The 18,338-nt window shown below is 44.0% G+C and overlaps 1 protein-coding gene across 3 annotated transcripts in view; it reads right to left on the bottom strand.

The window, feature by feature from the left end:
• Window positions 1-18,338, bottom strand: part of fut8 (fucosyltransferase 8) — a 632,584-nt gene that overhangs the window by 613,748 nt on the left and 498 nt on the right. The window lies entirely within an intron of this gene.

Raw genomic sequence — 18,338 nt, 5'->3', positions numbered from 1 at the left:
GTTCTTTAGCTTGCTTTAAGTGGGGATTGGGGGAGGCGGTTGGAGGAAACTTTTTCCTAATCTCTTACCTCGACAGAGATGCAATTGTTTTCCGTATAATTTTTCCATCTGCACTGCGGTCTAACATCGAGGAGTTGGCGGCCTTTGCTGGAGACAGATCTTGGAGCTCTATCGCGGGAGCCTGCGGGACTTTAACATCACGGAGCCCGCGATCCCTTTGCCAGGGATCGCCCTCTCAGCTCTACCACAGATATCTGGAATAATCAACAATAGACAGGCAGCCAGCCCCAAAATGCAAAGTCTCAGTTGTCTTTTGCAGCTTACATTGTACTAACACAGTTCCACATAGACAGCAACTTTCCCAGATAATCAGGGCGTTTCCCTTCAATATTAACATTTAGATCTCAGATCCTACAAAGCAGAACCAAACCCCAAGAACAATGACAAAACTTTGACTGCCTGCAATGCATTGTCATATCATCACAAAACCAGAATCTCGTTTAGTGAAACACCTCCAGCCACAGCCAGGTACTGACAGGTGCCAGCTATTTGTATTGACCCTTCTACACACAGTAAATCCTTAATTTCGGTTGCACCCTCTCAAGTAAAACATTTCATCTGTTAATAGGAATTTATTGTGATTGCTGACAGAGTACATGTGTGTGCACTCATATTTTTGGCATCTTTCATTGCCCAAATAAGTTTCCATATTTAGTTTAATTTACAGACACAGTGCCAACAGCCCCTTTGGCCCACAGATTCTGTGCCGACCAGCAATCCCCGTACACCAACACTATCCTAAACACGAGGGACAATTTACAATTTTTACTAAAGCCAATTAACCTACAAACCTGTACACCTTTGGAGCGTGGGAGGAAACTGGAGCACAAAGGGAAAATCCATGTAGTCACAGGGAGAACGTACAAACTCTGCACAGACAGCACCCATAATCAGGATCGAACCCGTGTCTCTGGCCCTGTAAAGCAGCAACTCCTCAGCTGCACCACCGGGCCGCCCATTTCTTAAATGACAAGAGGGTCTATACATTATATACTTCCGTTCATAAAACGGTTTAAGACATCGACAAGTCACCAGAGGTGCTAATATAAATACAGATCCTTCTTTTTACATACCACTAGGGCGGCACAGTGGTAGAGCTGGTGTTTTACAGCAACAGTGACCCAGGTTCAATCCTGACTATAGGTGCTGTCTGTACATAGTTTGTACGTTCTCCCTGTGACTGTGTGGGTTTTCTCCGGGTGCTTCCGGTTTCCTTCCACATTCCAAAGATTTGCAGGTTTGTAAGTTAATTGGCTTCTGTAAATTGTATCTGATGTGTAGAATAGAACAAGTGTATGGAACGATCGTTAGTCGATGTGGACTTGGTGGACTGAACGGCCTGTTTCCATGCTGTATTTCTAACCTAAACTAGACTAATTTTGGCTGGATTTTTCAGCAGCTATTGGAACTATGTTTGTTTCATGTTTCACTCAAATGGCCTTTCATGGCATATCCCTCTGCCAGCTCTTCTATTTTAGGCCCTGCCAAAGACAAGGTGTGTAGGGCGAAAAAGGTGAGAGGTTGTTTCCAGTTGTGCTACGGATTCATGCTTCGATATTTTCCCACCAGCCCTCATGCATTATTCCACTCAAAGAAATGCAAGGCACAGGCCTCCTCCAGGCCCCCGATTCAATAACAGCAGGTAGCTCCTATACATTCAGTAGTCAAGGCAGTACCCACAGCCCCCACCCCACTACCCTCCCACACTTCTAACTACAGGTTATGCCATGGCAGCTTCCACTGCTAACACACTCAACATACCCTCATGTTGCACTCTGACAGCTTCCTATTGCAAGAAATCCTCTTTAGTTCAGTTTAGAGTTATAGTGTGGAAACAGGCTCTTTGGCCCACTGAGTCCACGCTTACTCAACAGTAGTTCTACGTTATCCCAGTTTTCCATCCTACATGCTGGGGGCAACTAACCTACAAATCTGCACGTCCTTGGGATGTGGAAGGAAACTGGAGCATCCAGAGGAATCCCCCATGGTCACAGGGAGAACGTACATACTCCGTATGGACAGTACCCGCCCTATGTATGCCCATTCTGATAGGGGCACCACCTTCCATAACGTAATGCCAGCCAGCCCAGTCCTAATCTGTCTCACTCTGCCACTAAGTCTTCATTTCTCCATTCTATGCTCTGGAATTTCATTGACATGTTCTGCCCTTCTCTCCCACTCTCATCCTACAAGTTATTCTTTAAGATATACCCCATTGGATATGATGTAAACAACATAACACGATACTTCCTTACACGCCAGTGTGAAATCTTGTCTCATCATGCTTCCATGAAAGGCACGTAGTCACCAAATGTGTCTCTCAAACCTCCGGTGAAATAATGACCAAAGTGGCATTTTGGTTGCGTTGAGCTCTGAAACACTGCTCCAACTGCAACAGTGCTGACTGTAGTACTTTAACAAAATGTCACTGTTGCACAGTGAGTGTTTACTTGTAATTGGATGATGAAGAATTTACCACTTGTAACTGATATGGTTCTCCACTTAATATATCAGCAAAGCAAGTGGTTCTTTGCACAGATATGACCCCATATACAGTCCACCTGTTGATGGTACATATTGCAGCTTTAATAAAAATGTGTTATTAATTGAAAGTCCTCCAACAGCACCCCTCACCCACTCCCCCAACCCCCACCTGCCCCCCTCCCCATCTCCCCTAACCCCAACCTACGCCCTCCCCACCTCCCCTAACCCCAAACTGCCCTAACCCCAACCTGCCCCCCTCCCCACCTCTCCTAACCCCAACCTGCCCTCCTGCCTGCTCCCACACCTCCTCCTCTTTCCCAATTTCCCTCCTCCCCCAACCCCCAGTGATTCCAGGGCCTGTCTCACTTTCACGACCTAATTCACAATTTCTGCCGAGCTTGCCCTTGACTCATACTCGCAGCATGGTTGTCACGAGGTCGTAGCTAGGTCGTACGTAGGTCACAGCAGGCCGTGAGGTTAGTTGTAGGTACTCGTTGCATCAAGTAGGTCGGGGTATTTTTTCTAGCATGATGAAAAATGCCCACGAGTAAAAAAGGCCGGGAATTAGGTGGTGAAAGTGGGACAGGCCCAAGGTGACTTTTGTCACACCGCAAAATGTCTGACCATATTTGAACAGTTACAACAGGGCTCCTGTGCAACATTTCATTGACTCTTCATTCAGCGAACTTGTTGCTGACTGGCAATCTACCCAACTGGATATTCTGCCTGGTTTTATACATTTCCAACAGTCAGTAGTGCCGCAGAGCATGGGTCGTGACTAGGCTGTGTGCAAGAACTCAGATTGGACTGTGCAGGAATTTACATTTAGGAGTGGCACCTTTATCAGTTGCTTTGTATGCACGAGTACACACACATCGTAACATGAGTTGTGAGTATGAATGTGGAGTTGAGTATTTCTCTGCTGCATTCCTTGCACATTCACTCAATGCTCAATGGAGATACAGATTTGTCCGATGTACTATACAGTGGAAGCATCCACAAAGGCCTTGTAAAAGAGCCCACATAATGCACTATAATACTAACCGGCTGATTCCTTGCACTTCCTAATTCTGTGGTGACCAGTATTGAGGAAGGCAAGGATTATTTAAAAAAATCTACTGTGAATTGGAACCCCCCGCCATGACCCCGCCATCACATCCCCTCCATCCCCACCTCCTGAGTTACTCCACCACTGTGTCTTTTTGTGCATGAATCAGCAACCACAATTCTTTGTTTCTATATTGAGGTAGGCAATACATATGGTGCTGTTCTGTGTTTCATGGCTAAAAACACAAGGTGGCAGTGGATTTAGGTGCATCCAACCAGATGAAGGACTCCAGCACAACCAGGAATTTAAAAAAAGACAAGAGTGCTGGAGTGCTGTCAGTCAGAAGGGCCCCGACCAAAAACGTCACCGATCCATGTTCTTCAGGGATGCTGCTTGACCCGCTGAGTTACTCCAACACCGTGTCTCTTTCATAAACCAGCATCTATGGTTCCTTGTTTCTAAAACCAAGGTAAAACTGGATCACACACACATTACAGATCAACCAGTCATTCTCTTATCACAGGAAGTCATTACACAACACTCACACACACAAGATGAGTGTTGGTGCCTCACAACGCCAGAGACCCAGGTTCGATCCTGACTACGGGAACTGTCTGTGCAGTGTTTGTACTTTTTCCCTGCGTTTTATCCGGGTGCTCCGGTATACTCCCATATTCCAAAGACATGCAGGTTTGTAGGTTGATTGGTATCTGTAAATTGCCTCTTGTATGCCGGATACACAAGTGGGATAACATAGAACTAGTGTATGGGTGATCGATGGTCAGCATGGACTCAGTGGGCTGAAGAGCCTGTATCTACTATGCTGTATCTCCAAACAAACAAAATGTCAGAAATGTCCACACCAATGATAAAGCAGCAATATTACGAGTTTTCCCACACTTGAAGTACTAATGCTCAATCTCTGACAACGATACTCAACATAAAACTTCCTGAAGAAAATTGACCACTACTCTGGAAGAAATAAATTGCAGGACTGAAAGGAAAGGAAAACAGGTGATGAGACGAAAGACAGACACAAATTGCTGGAATAACTCAGCGGGACAGGCAGCATCTCTGGATAGAAGGAATGGGATTAACTGAATGGTACTTTTAGAGAGCCGATTCAACATGACGAGCTGCGTGGCCCCTGTGTGTGTGACACCATTAGGGTCTGCCTCAGTCACTTGTGCAGCGTTCAGGTTTCCCATCAATTAGCAATTCATATTAATTTAAGGATGATTAACACATATATTACTTCGGTACCATTTCCCTCCTATAATCTCGTCCCTCCAAACTAGTGCCACTTGCTGTGGTGCCAGACTTGTTGTTTCCACCACTGGAGTCCAAAACCCCGCTCGTATAATGACGTCCACTCAGGCTGTGACACCCAGGCGACTGTACCAGGAACCTGGCCTGCTTCCCTTTCCACGACTGGCACCTCCCCCACCCACAATTTCCCCAGGAGTCAGTGCGGGATGGAGTAGCTGCTCGTCACTGAGGTACCAGGTTCAACCTCCCCACCCCCAGAGTGAAACGCAGGCCATTGCTATGGAAACGGCGGCGCCACACAGATCTCACAGCTTCTCGAAAGAATGGATCGACTAGGCTTATATTCACTGGAATTTAGAAGGATGAGAGGGTATCTTATAAAAACATATAACATTCTTAAGGGATTGGACAGGCTAGGTGCAGGAAACATGTTCCCGATGTAGGAGTCAAGAATCAGGAGTCCCAATCTAAGAATGAGGGGTAGGCCATTTAGGACTGAGTAAATGAGTAAGGACTGAAAATCTTTTTCACCCAGAGAATTGTGAATCTTTGGAATTCTCTGCCACAGAAGGCAGTGGAGGCCAATTCACTGAATGTTTTCATGAGAAAGTTAGATATAGCTCTTAGGGCTAACTGAATGAAGGGATATGGGGAGAAAGCAGGAACGGGGTACTGATTTTAGATGATCAGCCATGATCATATTGAATGGCGGTGCTGGCTCGAATGGCCTACTCCTGCACCTATTTTCTATGTTTCCATGTTTCTCCCTCCCAGTGAAGCTTGTTGCTGCTCTCTGGGCTGGGGAGAGCTGTGCAGGCAGTAGAGAGGAGCCTGCAGCTTCCATTCATGCAACGGCGACAGAGGGGCCGTCGTCCTTGCATGAATGGATTGAACTTTTGATCATTTATTTTTCTGCTCAAAGTGAAAGATAGCAGCATTACCATTGCAAGCACACAGTGTAAGGAGCACATTGGATCAATCAGATACATAGTAGAGCCTCGACTACAGGGACATAAGATTTACATCAACACCATGCAAAAGCACTCTCATCAACAATTTTGGGCGGCATGGTGGTAGTCGAGTTGCTGCCTTACAGTGCCAGTAACATGGGTTCAATCCTGACCGAGGGTGCTGGCTGTGTGGAGTTTATACGCTCTCCCCGTGACCTTGTGGGTCTTCTCCAGTTTCCTCCTACACACCAAAGGCATACAGGTTTGTAGGTTAATTGGCTTCGGTACAACTTGTAAATTCTCCCTGGTGTGTCGAATAGTGCTAGTGTATGGGCCGGCGCAGACTCAGTGAGCCTGTTTCCGCGCTGTATCTCTGAAGTCTAAAGTGAAGTTGAGCAAAGGAAGCAGCATCACATGAACATTACCTGCATCAATCTATGCTTATCTTCTCAGCAATTAGCGTGTTGTTTCTTTCTGACTCACCAGTACTACATCCGATCATTTTCCACAGGGCATTGAAAGCCTGCAGACTTCATTTTGTGCAGATCTCGCAAAATTGGTATAATTTCCTCTCCAGAGTTCATTGCTCAAAATGTTTGCAATTTCCCACAGAGGAATAAAAGTGAAATAATGTTACTAATGAGTGCATCATAGGCACTTCTCATTCCCCTGGGCAACATACATCATGGGATGAATCCCATTTTACTTTTTAGTTGTGGGACTTGTGCAAATCTGAATGCAAGCACCCAGCAACAATTGAGATCCAAAAAAGTAATACTCAAACTTTCATAATTTCTCCCGCTAATGTTATCCCACTTTTTAAGAAAGGCTGGAGAGAGAAAACAGGGAATTATAGACCAGTTAGCCTGAGATCGGTGGTGGGGAAGATGCTGGAGTCAATTATAAAAGATGAGATAGCCGCACATTTGGATAGCAGTAACAGGATCGGTCCGAGTCAGCATGGATTTACGAAGGGGCAATCATGCTTGACTAATCTTCTGGAATTTTTTGAAGATGTAACTAGGAAAATGGACAAGGGAGAGCCTGTGGATGTAGTGTACCTGGACTTTCAGAAAGCATTTGATAAGGTCCCACATAGGAGATTAGTGGGCAAATTTAGGGCACATTGGGAGTAGAGTGCTGACATGTGTAGAGAAGTGGTTGGCAGACAGGAAACAAAGAGTAGGGATTAACGGGTCCCTTTCAAAATGGCAGGCAGTGACTAGTGGGGTACCGCAAGGCTCAGTGCTGGGACCGCAGCTATTTACAATATACATCAATGATTTGGATAGGGATTTAAAGTAACATTAGCAAATTTGCAGATGACACAAAGCTGGGTGGCAGTGTGAACTGTGAGGAGGATGCTATGAGAATGCAGAGTGACTTGGACAGGTTGGGGCAGTGGGCAGATGCATGGCAGATGCAGTTTAATGTGGATAACTGTGAGGTTATCCACTTTGGTAGCAAAAACAGGAAGACAGATTACTATCTAAATGGCGTCAAGTTGGCAAAAGGGAAGTACAATGGGATCTGGGGGTCCTTGTACATCAGTCTATGAAAGTAAGCATGCAGGTACAGCAGGCAGTGAAGAAAGCAAATGGCATGTGGCCTTTATAACAAAAGGAATCGAATATAGGAGCAAAGAGGTCCTTCTGCAGTTGTACAGAGCCCTAGTGAGACCACACCTGGAGTATTGTGTGCAGTTTTGGTCCCCTAATTTGAGGAAGGCCATTCTTGCTATTGAGGGAGTGCAGCGCAGGTTTACAAGCTTAATTCCCGGGATGGCGGGACTGTCATATGCTGAGAGAATGGAGCAGCTGGGCTTGTACACTCTGGAGTTTAGAAGGATGAGAGGGTATCTCATTTAAAAAATATAAGATTGTTAAGGGTTTGGACACGCTAGAGGTAGGAAACATGTTCCCGATGTTGGGGGAGTCCAGAACCAGGTGCCACAGTTTAAGAATAAATATTAAGCTATTAAGAACGGAGACGAGGAAACACTTTTTCTCATAGATAGTGGTGAGTCTGTGGAATTCTCTGCCTCAGAAGGCGGTGGAGGCAGGTTCTCTGGATGCTTTCAAGACAGAGCTAGATAGGGTCTTAAAAATAGCGGTCAGGGGATATGGGGAGAAGGCAGGAACGGGGTACTGATTGGGGATGATCAGCCATGATCACATTGAATGGCGGTGCTGGCTCGGTGCCGAATGGCCTACTCCTGCACCTATTGTCTATTGTCTCCCTTCAGTTACCGAAGCTCTAAGCTTTGCACCAGCCTCTGGAGTCTCCCTGATTTTGCCTCTTACAAACGCACATCCTAATCTATACTTTTGTAACCATGTATCATCTTTCCACTGACTGGTTAGCACGGAACAAAAGGTTTTCACTGTACCTCGGTACAAGTGACAATAAATTAACCTAAATTAAATTAAGTTCCTTATGAATTAAGTTCCTCCTAAATTTTATTTGAGGGTAATTTGTGAAGGAGCCTCGGATATTTTATCCCATCGAAGCATCTTTTATAAATACATGTTGTTGTTAAATATAAGTAAGAAAAGTGATATACATCGGGTATGAATCTAGTTCGAAACTAGTTGGAGAATCTAGGACCAGAGGCCATAGCCACAGAATAAAAGGACTTATTTTGTCAGAGGGTGGTGAATCTGTGGAATTCATTGCCACAGACAGCTGTGAAGGTCAAAGCCATGGATATTTAAGGCAGAGGCTGACAAATTCTTGATTAGTACAGGTGTCAGGGTTATGGGAAGAAGGCAGGAGGATGGGGTTGCAAGGGAAAGATAGATCAGCCATGATTGAATGGCGGAGTAGACTTGATGGGCTGAATGGCCTAATTCTGCTCCTAAAACAAAAGAACAACGAAATATTCAATAGATCAAGCCAATGTTAATACAAGAAAGTTTTTAAATAGTACATTTATATGACAGAATGCCTAAATAAACAATAATATTGAGGTCAAAAATTGCTGTTCTGTCAACTTTAAGCATTTCACTACATAGATTAGATCTGAGATTTCAAAAATAAAGAAAAAGTATGGAAAGTAGTTAATTATTCGAAATGACATTAAGACAGTGCCTGTGGACAGGGTCAGAGAGCGTGCGTGTTGAGCAAGTTTCTTGAGCAAAGATGAAACTACTGGTAGAGTTCGATCATACCCAGACCAGCCAAAGCACAGAGCAGCTGTCAGATTTGTATCAGCACATTGCCAGCCATGGAACATTGCCCATTACACTCAGCCAGTGTCAATTCTGTTCCAAACCAGCAGGCCAACAAATTAATTCGAATAAAATGAATGAAATTTGTTCAACCTGGAGGAGTTTCATCCACTCGAGAAAACTTGGAAAAATATGTATGGCATATAAACTACTCAGCACAACAACCTCAAATATATTGGTCACATTGCCACGGAAGCGGTTGCAACAATGAAGACTATGGACCAGCAGTAAGAGGAAAGCGAGGAAACTGCAGCCGGGCAAGTGGAAGCTCATCACTTTCCCCACACACACTGTGAGCTGTGCCACTGAAGGGCGGCCACACAGCACCAGAGACCCAGGTTCGATCCTGACATCAGATGCTGTCATTGTGGAGCTTGCATGTTCACCCTTTATGAACACGTGGGTTTCCTCTGGGTGCTCCAGTTTCCTCCGGCATCCTAAAGACGTGCGGGTTAATTATAGGTTAATTGGCCTCTGTAATTTGCCCCCAGTGTGTAGGGAGTGGATGGGAAAGCGGGACAACTTTGAACTGATGTGAACAGGTCATGGGTGGTCGGCATGGACTGGATGGGCCATAAGGCCAGTTTCTATGCTGTTTCTCTAATGAAACGGAGACTGATAACTTGCACCTCAGCTGCAGATGTAGCAACATTGACAGTCACCAGGTTGTTTGAGCTTGTTTCCTCAAAAAACACGTTGGTGTTGATTTTTAACCTCCCAGTCACTCAACAAACGCGACACCTTGTGCAAATAGCAGCAGGCATGGGAAATCTTGAGTAAGATTCTCACATAATCCAGGTGCCTATTCACTCACACATCATACTTTAACATGGAAATTACAATATATATATACACAACTAAGCAATCTAGTATTTACGCTCTGCAAGAATCACGTTCACTTGCCCTAGCTCGCATAACCACACAACTTTCGGGCGGCAGGGTGGCGCAGTGGTAGAGTTGCTGCCTTACAGCGCCAGATATCCGAGCTCAATCATGTCTGCACGGAGTTTGAACATTCTCCCTGTGACCTGTGTGGGTTTTCTCCAAGAGCTTCAGCTTCAGTTTCCCCCCACACTCCAAAGACATCGAGGTTTGTTTGGCTGTACACAAAATGCTGGGGAAACTCAGCGGGTGCAGCAGCATCTATGGAGCGAAGGAAATAGGCGACGTTTCGGGCCGAAACCCTTCGATTGTTGGCTAATTGGCTTGGTAAAATTGAAGATTGTCCCTAGTGTGTGTAGGATGGTGCTAGTGTACGGGGATCGCTGGTCAGCATAGACTCGGTGGGTTGAAAGGCCCGTTTCCACGTCGCATCTCTAAACTAAACCAATGTCAATGGTGCAGACCGTTGTCTCAAAAGTTTGCGCAGATAGGATTCGTTTTGTCCTCATTCCCAACCCATGTCCCGAGAGAATTATGTAAAATTGGGGAAAGATACATCTCTACCAGATAACAGACATTTCTGAATCATTAGTCTTGCATGGTTAATCCAATCGCCTCGTAGATATCAATCAACTACAGAGATGGATCTCCCCCATGTTCAGTCTAATATCTGACAGAGAGCGGAAACAGGCCCTTCGGCCCACCAAGTCTGTGCCGACCAGCGATCATCCCTCACACTAATAATATCCAACACACTGGGGACAATTTAACCAAAACAAATTAAGCTGCAAACCTGCACATCTTTGGTGTTTAATTGACTTTATCTCTGTCCTGTACATCTCCATATCTTTAGTTCAGAGATACAGCTTGGAAACAGGTTATTTGACCCACCGGTACATTAGTTCGATACTACACTCATTTATCTACAAACCTGTACATCTTTGGAGTGTGCAAAGAAACACACAGAAAAAACCCATGGGGCCACAGGGAGAATGTACTAACTCCGTACAGACAGCACCCGCAGTCAGGTCAAACCTGGGTGACTGGCGCAGACGGGGAGTCTGCTCCATATGATTTGTAGAAACAAGGAACTGCAGGTTCTGGTATACAAAAAGAAAAGACACAAAGTGCTGGAGTAACTCAGCAGGTCAGGGAACATCCCTGGAGAACATGGATAGCTGATGTTTCGGGTCAGGATCCTTCTTCAGACTGCATGATTTGCTTCTGTAGAGCTTTCAGATCTTGGCCTCAGACGTCAACATGGTTAGCAGTCGTCACCAGGGAAGGTGCCTTCGGACAATCATTTCGAAGGAAAGTTCAAATGTAACAGAAAAAGTTGCTCCACTTGAAGCATGTTCAGTTTCAGCACCGTTATTGAAAGTAATGGTGATAGCTCATGAAAAGATATCAACTGAGTATATATGGAAAAAGAACCTTGTATTTAAAATAGACAAGGTGCTAGCAAGAATTGGTGGAGTTCAGAAAAAAAATTAGTCAAAATAAAACTAGTTATTTAATCCCATGAAAGGTAGACAAAGTGCTGGAGTATCTCAGCAGGTCAGGCAGCATCTCTGGAGAGAGAAAAAAAGGATGATGATGTTTTGGGACCCTTCTTCAGACTTTGATATTAATTTGTTTACAAAAACAACAGCAATTGTTTTCAAATATTTTAGAGCTCCTGATCTAAGATGTAATTTCTTTGCTTTGTAATCGCTCAGGAATAGTTGTACATTTGGAGAGAGAAGAGGGGAAGAGGGTGTTGGAGGCAGTGGTATCATGGGGCCCCAACAGGACAAGTTTAAAAATACTTTGGATTAAATATTTGATGATCATGCAAGTTAATATTTGACATGGCCCTGACTCTAAAAATGCCAAAGATGTCTAAAGTGTAAATTTCTTTCAATTCAATTTGTCGAGGGGCCAGAGTCCAGTTTTGGACTAAATGGAAACAATGTAATACAGAACTGGCAACACTATGTTACAACAGTGCAAGTTAACTGTGTCACTGGCTTGGGCACAAGCTTGTGTGATGAAGCAGTGAACTTTAAAATAATTTGCAATCCTCATTGCCTTTATATTAGCAGGCTCATAATCCCCACATAAATCAGGAGTGTTTCACGACTGGATCAGGTGAGATCAAGATCAGTAGAATGCTCCATTCAACAGCGCAAGAAATTACAGAGTATTGTGGACTCAGGCAAACCAACCTCCCTTCCACTGACTCCATTTCTACCTCACACTGCCTCAGCAAGGCCAACAGCATACTTCGGGATGAATCCCACCCTGGTCACTCTCTCCTCTCCCATCAGGTAAGAGGTACAGGTTTGAAAACGCACACCTTCAGATTCAGTGACAGTTTCTTTCCAGCTGTTATCAGGCAACTGAACCGTCCGATCACCAGAGAGCAGCCCTAACCTATCATTTATTTCAATGGGGACTTTCAGACTATCTTTAATTGGACCTGACTGGACTTGCACCAAGGGTTTATTCCCCTTCTCCTGTATCTGTACATTGTGGACGGCTTGATTGTAATCACTTATTGCTTTTTGCTGTCTGGATAGCACGCAACCAAAACATTTTCACTATACCTCAGTACACGTGACAATAATAAACCAAATTAAAAAATAATTAAGACAAAAGTTTGGGCTTTACTGAGACTTTCACCCAATCTGCACAACAACTCAAGTGTGATCTTGTTAAAAATTGCACTGCTGATTGAAGGGAAAATTGAAACCAAACCTTTGCTATCATGGTGTCACTTCCAGGGCGAGGGATTAACTGAGCAGAAATGATCTCAATGCCACCTTTGAACTGCCATTGAGAATTAAAAGCTTCACAGCTTCACCTCGTAGCAATGAAATCACTGGAACAAAACATCAACACGTGATAACTGTCAATAAATTCCATGGGAAGGCAGGAAAACACCACTGAATTATAATTTTTTAACAGTTCTACTTCTGCAAATACTCAAAACTCCCACAGTGTCACTTGGTAAAGATCACAGCAACCATACTACATGCATGGTTTGGATCACTGCTGCAATTAATGAATGATTATTCTAATCCAATTCAACTGTGTCACATTTGGATTCTGCAAATATCCACACAAACTTGTAAATAAAAACCAATGCTATAAATTAATTCCATATTTCAACAATGAAAGAACAAGGTGAAAGAGAATCTGGGGTTGTATTTGAATATCATACTACTTCTATTGTCTCTTAAAAGACAATATTTTAATTTAGTATTTGACTAGTTATTTCCCTGCACTTCTCAGACATCATTCAGCAGAGCTTAATTTGCTAATTTTTTCATTTGCTGTTAAACTTTACATCTTAGAGATACAGCGCAGAAACAGGCCCCTCGGCCCATCGAATACCCTGTACACTAACACTCTCCCACAATTTTACAACATAACAAAGCCAATGAACCTACACGTCTTCGGAGTGTGGGAGGAAACCAGAGCACCCGGAGAAAACCCACGTGGTTACGGGGAGAACGTATAAACTCCATACAGACAGCACCCATAGTCAGGATCAAACCCGGGTCTCTGGCGCTGTAAGGCAGCAACTCTACCACTGCGCCACCCTATTTGTGACATTCCGGGTCAGGAATGGTTTCAAGCAGATGGAGAACTGTGGGAACTCTGTTCTCCGCTACATTTACATTGTGCGTATTGTCCGGGAAACAAACAGTTCCCGGGAAGGGAACTTTGCCATGCCTCTGAGCATCACATGCATTGTCATCGCACAGACGTAGAGTCACGTCTGATCAACAGAGCATCAGCAGTAGCACAGTGACCCAACGACAGCAGTTTCATTTTCTACCACACCACCAAACTATTACATAACTCAAAATAAACACATAAAGAACACATAAACACAAAAATAAAGAACAGGAAGGCACTAAAATCACTTGCACTTTTCACTGTGTTCTACTTTCACTGAGCAGCATTTTGAACGATATTAAGTATAGCTTTTATGCTCCTCCCAAAGAAACAAAATGCCAAGCAGAATTTAGGATCACAAATGGGCAGCACAGTGGTGCAGTGGCAGAGATCCAGTCGATGATGAATATGGCTGCTGTCCGTGTGGAGCTTGCACATTCTCCCTCTAGCCGTGTGGGTTTTCACCAGGTGCTCGGATTTTCTCCCACATTTCAGACATGTAGGTTTGTAGGTTAATTGGCTTCTGGAAACTGCCCATAGTGTGTGGGATGCAAAAGTAGGATAACACAGAACTAGTGTGAACGGGTTGATAGATGGTCGGTGTGGACTCGTTGGACCGAAGGGTGGGTTTCCACCCTGCACCTCTGAACAAAACTAAAATACAAAGATTGAAGTAGGGCAACAGTGACATTGATTTGAATTTTGTGAGCACTTCACACACCAATAACATTTTGGAATTTAAAAAAATGTGCAACGAAGCAAAGCCTTGGGGTGGGGATGGAATAAGCTGGGTGGCACTTCTCCGATAAACTGATCCACTCACAGTGCCGTGCAACAAAACTCAAAACCATACACTTTGAAATAATTGTTCCACTAACAATTTCAGCCAACACCTGCATTTAAAAAAAAAAGAAAAACATAAAAAATGAGGATGATTTTCTGAGTGTTATTGCAGCTTCATAGCTGCCCGATAGGAAATATGAAAAAGCTGCTGTAGAGATATTTTACTTAACCTGTGCTTCTGGCCACTGGTATGTAAGAAATATTCAGGTTCAGCCTGACACCTAGTGCTTGCTGCTGAGTTCTGGGCTGTTCCTGCTGGCAATAACTATGCTTAGACTAACTGCTGAATGCAAAGCATTGCAAAACATATGCCCTAATTGAATATGCATTGCCATGGTTTAAAATCCATTTTATAAAATCAAAAGAATAAATACGGATATGCTTCTCTGTTATACGAGCTCCCCCAGCAGACCATTCAACAAGGATGTCCATGGCAAGCAGCTCAATAATACTAAACCTTGAATAAAATCGCACATTATTTTCATTTGGCAGCATTGCTCAATTTTGCAATGTCATTTTAAGAACCATCCAACGTTGTAACCACATTCAATCCTTCCCTCCACTCTCCCTGCCCCTGCCATATAACAACTTATTCTTAATTTAGTATTGGAATAAAACAAGAAACTACTGAGGTTGTGAACATGGTGTCAGTTTTCTCATCAAAATTATACTGACAAAACAACCTGGTAAATCCAAATGGTTACAAAGAAGACGAAACCATTCAGTATTTCTTAACCAATATCGGTTCCAAAATAAAGGTGAATGGGCTGAATGGAAGCTACATTGTGGATTTGTGTAATGATCAGTATGAAGCAGCAGCGGGTAGATTTGCATTAATGGTAAATTTCAACTTTGCTGAAGATCAGGCAATGCCCATACCCCATATCATGAAAATCATGTTTCCATTGATCATCATACAATTTAAGATTCAATAACAGACCATTGCAAAGCAACAATAAAAGAACATTGACTACATATGTATGTAACTGACCTGGAACTTTGTTAGACCAGCCACTCATTCCCATTAAAAGGCACAAAGTGCTGGAGTAACCCAGCAGGTCAGGCAACATCTCTGGAGAAGATGGCTTGGGGAAGTTTTGGGATAGACAATAGGTGCAGGAGTAGGCCATTCGGCCCTTCGAGCCAACACCGCCATTCAATGTGATCATGGCTGATCATCCACAATCAGTACCCCGTTCCTGCCTTCTCCCCATATCCCCTGACACCGCTATCTTTAAGAGCCCTATCGAGCTCTCTCTTGGAAGTATTCAGAGAACCGGCCTCCACCGGACTCTGATGCAGAGAATTCCACAGATTCACAACTGTGTGGAAAAAGTGTTTCCTCATCTCCGTTCTAAATAGCTTACTCCTTATTCTTAAACTGTGGCCCCTGGTTCTGATCCCCAACATCGGGAACACGTTTCCTGCCCCTAGCATGTCCAAACCCTTAAAGATCTTATATGTTTCAATAAGATCCCCTCTCATCTAAATTCCAGAGTATACAAGCCCAGCCGCTCAGCATATGACAGTTCTGCCATCCCGGAAAGTAACCTTGTAAACCTACGTTGCACTCCCTCAATAGCAAGAATGTCCTTCCTCAAATTTGGAGACCAAAACTGCACACAATACTCCAGGTGTGGTCTCACTAGGGCCCTGTAAAACTGCAGAAGAACCTCTGCTCCTATACTCAACTCCTCTTGTTATGAAGGTCAACATGCCATTCGCTTTCTTCACTGCCTGCTGTACCTGCATGCTTACTTTCATTGACTGATGAACAAGGACCCCCAGATCCCGTTGTATTTCCCCTTTTCCCAACTTGACACCATTTAAATAATAATCTGCCTTCCTGTTTTTGCTACCAAAGTGGTAGCAAAAACCTCACATTCATGTCACTTCTTCAGGCAGGAGGTCCTGAAGAAGGATGGATGGTCTGTTCTTCAGTCCGAAGAAGGTTCCTGACCTGAAACGTCACCTATCCACCTTCTCCAAAGATGTTGCCTGGCCCGCTGAGTTGCTCCAGCACTTTGTATCTTTTATTTGTAAACAAGCATCTGCAGTTCCTTGTACGTAGCTCAATCCCAAATGATTGAAGCACGGAATCAACTTATTTAAATATTTCTCATGCTTTTCCTTTAACTTCCCCATGCCTTGGTTAATCATTTGCAACATGGTACGCACTATAGAAGGCTGGGGGAAGTAGATTCACCAGAAAAGGAAACATTTGCAGGACGTGGGGGGGGGGGGGGGGGAAGCAAAGGGATGGGACTGGCTGAATAGCTCCTAGAAAGAACCGTGTTTGGGATGAATATGCTCAAAGTACGTTCTGAAAGACTAAAAACTCTGCTGTTTAAAATACTATAATACTAATGTCAGAAATGATATGTAAATTATGTGTGCGCGCACACATTTCTGAAGCCACCTCCTTACATTTTTTCGACAAGTTGTTCGAGTAACATTTTTCAATTATCATTGGGTTCACACCATCTTTCAAAGTCACCAAAAAACGCATGTATCTTCATAAATCAAAGATTCCACAAATTCAGTATTATGAACGCCATCCTGATATTTGATAAGAATGAAGCCTGTGCATTTACTGCTGTGTCGCTATTTGGAGTCATTATACACCGAGTTAAAAATTCTGCATGTCAATAATTCAGATTCTGTCACACAAACCACATTGAGCAACTTTTAACAATAATTGGACCTGCTTATTTATCCCAAAGATAAATGATGCATATATATTGTTCCCGCCGTCTCAGCGAGTGATAATCTTTCTAGCCCATACAATCTCTCCCTTCCACCGTCACCAGCCTTCTGCCAAAAAAAATCCTTGCTTTCAATACTACCTTTCGGGCTTTAACCAAACTTCTGCCCAGTTTCTTACTCTAAATCCGTTAACCAACACCTTCAACTGGTCCCATTGATGTTTAGACTGATGTCCAATACGAGCATTGCCGCACCAAGGCTTTGTCACGTGCAGGTCCATTTCAGAACATTAACTGTTTAGTCTTGCTTTGATCCCATTATCTTCCTGTTCAGCTACTTGAGGGGCAAAATATTGGTCTATCCTGACAATCAACCTCTCCGAGAACCCGAAGCACGTGGAAAAGTCCTTGATTCCTTACAGAAAGACGTTTCAAACTTCCCCCCAAAGAAATAGGTCAAGGCATTCCCTCCTCTTCAAGACATTTCATCCCCCAGTTTGGTCCTAAGGCGCAGCCAATGCACGTGTTTACGAGCCAAAATGCGCTGTTTGCCGGTTTCAACTTGAAAGCTCATTGACAAACATTGTTCCACCTGACCCTGGAACTACCCGGAAGTAACAAGAAATGGGCGAAATCGAGAGCTCGTCCGACCTTCCTTTCCCATGCACTCCGTGTAACAACTGACTTGTAAAGATGCGAGTCCAAACAGGCGTCACTTTCAAACGCTAAACTGATTCGAACTACTCGCACAAGTCAACCTAACACAACAGTCCAAAGTTACCCCGCGTTTATCCAACTTACATAACGTTTCATTCCGAGCTAAATGTTAAATTAACGGGACTGGGCAGATTTTTCATTGTCAAAAAGATAATCCTTCCACTTCCCAAGTAATGGAATATGTTTTTTTAAAGTAAACGACTACATAAAACGGCGGGCAAAAGCTACCCACAACGTGTGTAATCTGGCATGTTGTTGAATCCAGTGCCTCCTGAAATAAAACGGAACGACTTTCCACCGGCAGCCAATGCAAGCCAGCCTGGCCACGGAGAGGTCCCGTGTTACTGGATTCCACCCCCTTCCTTTCCCTTCCCTCCCTGTTCTTCACAGCGAGACGCAAGGCCCGAGTATAACGGTCCAGTCCAGGCTGCCGCCGGAGGATGTGTGGAAACCGCCCAGTGCTATTTCCAGAGAGGCGGAGCAG

This window comes from Amblyraja radiata, chromosome 9, assembly GCF_010909765.2.
Source record: "Amblyraja radiata isolate CabotCenter1 chromosome 9, sAmbRad1.1.pri, whole genome shotgun sequence".
NCBI lineage: Eukaryota > Metazoa > Chordata > Chondrichthyes > Rajiformes > Rajidae > Amblyraja > Amblyraja radiata.
This window is presented reverse-complemented; position numbering and strand designations above follow the sequence as displayed.